This window comes from Elephantulus edwardii, unplaced genomic scaffold, assembly GCF_000299155.1.
Source record: "Elephantulus edwardii isolate Elephantulus edwardi_28Jun2011 unplaced genomic scaffold, EleEdw1.0 scaffold00360, whole genome shotgun sequence".
In the NCBI taxonomy this organism is placed as follows: Eukaryota; Metazoa; Chordata; class Mammalia; order Macroscelidea; family Macroscelididae; genus Elephantulus; species Elephantulus edwardii.
The window spans coordinates 393,892-395,873 of NW_006400110.1; positions in this window are offsets into that span (position 1 = coordinate 393,892).

A 1,982-nucleotide genomic window follows, 5' to 3' on the forward strand; every position below is an offset into this window, starting at 1 on the left:
CTTCCAGTCAGTTGGCCAAGTGGTTGTTCTCCGATTTCTTGGCACAACTTGGTGAGCACATCCAGGGCAACATCTGTTATCTGAAATACGTTAATTGGTATACCATCTATTCCTGGGGCCTTATTTTTTGCTATTTCCTTCAAAATAGCTGGAACTTCTTCCTTCATCACCATAGGCTCTTGCTCATATATTGTTTCATTAAGTTCTTCTGTGTCTGCCAATTCCTTTCGATACAGTGACTCTGTATACTCTTTCTATCTTCTTTTAATGCTTCCTGGATCATTTAATAGTCTGCCTAAAACATCCTTGATTATAGCAACTCGAGGTTTGAATTTGTTCTTCAGTTTCTTCAGCTTAAGAAATGCTGAGTGAGGTTTAGAAAGAGAAAAAGGCAATCTCACCACCAGCAAAAAGGACACAGAGAATGCAGCTCCAGGTTCCTTCAGCTCCAGAGACCCCTCTGCTGTGTACACTAGAACCTGGAAGGCAGCAGCAGCAGCAGAGAGGAAAACTAGAGATCAGCTTGTAGTGGACAGAGCAGACCAGGGACTGATGGCCCAGGGAGCCAGAGCCAGGAGCCTTGACCCAAGTTTGCTGAAGGGCTGGAAAGGGAAGGAGTCATAACTAACAAGACCAAGAGAGCTTTAGAACACTGACATACAGAGAAAGGCTGGAGCCAGAGGCAGTGCAAGCAACATTGACCTACAGAGAGAGGCTGGAGGCTAAAGATCCTACAAGCACAGGTGAAAAATGAAATCTTCACTGAAGAATTGCATCTGATTTCCATCTTTAACTGTAACCTGTTAACTTTCTTCACAAACTCTGTAATCACTGCTATAGTTCTGTATGTCTATTGCAGTGAATTGATTAGCAGACCCAGAAGTAGAGCAATAAAAGTCTTAAAAGGGATGCTTGGTATTTGAATTAGTAGAAGTAGGTATGAGGCATGTTTGACCTCAAAGAAATTAGTTTTATACTGTGGATATTCTGAATAGGGACCACTCTCCTTACGGCTTAAGTGGAAGGCAGGTACAGCTGCCCTCATGTTGACTGCAGTCTTTCTATAACATTACAGTACAAATTTAACTTAATTTTAAATATTGTTTTTAGCAACTTTAAAATAGTTTCCCAGATTTTTATATTTGTTAAAAGGGTTTGTGCAAGACCCTGTTTCAGGAGTTATGAGGAAACATAAAATTTATAAAAACACCATCCCCTAATGATCACATTTTTTATAAAATATATGCTAAACATTATTGTAGCATCCTTCATGAATATTTTCTTTGAGAACTGCTCCACACCTACAGGGTTCTGATGTTAAGAACTTTGACAATGCCTTTTCTATCCATTACCTTAGTACACCATGGGAGAGAGGACCTTGGAAGGTGTGTGAAAAAAAATAGGAGAAATTTACAGTTCCACAGAAAAAAAAACAACAAATGTATCACAATGAAGGTATTTTCCATAAGTGAACAAAAAATGGCTTTGTGTAATAAAATGGAAGCAATTAGCTTGAGCCTCAATACACAGAGGTCTACACTGTAGATTTTCTGCAAAATTTGCCTGGCACATTGCAAAACAAATATTTACCTGAAATCATTTCTCACAGAATGACAGTGCAGTGCAAAGAACTTATATGGGAAAGTAATGGTGATAAGTTATTCTTTAAAAAATAATCTTTTGCTTTCCATAAAAATAACTGAAGCACAAAAAAAAGAAAAAAAAGAACTGAAGTACATGAAAGATGTGAACGACTCCACACTTGGATTTCCATTTACTCATTGTTGTGATTTTCCTCCCTAACCCTCCAACCCAGTTTGCGTTTCTCTTTTAAAAATTCCTTTACTGTTGCACAATTTCCTTTCTCCCCCCTACTCTAGTCCACTTTCCTATGCACTCTTATTCTGGGTTGTTGTCATACCTAATTATATATTCCTTTTAAACAATTCTTTTCCTCATCTGTTCCAATGCACTGTTCATTA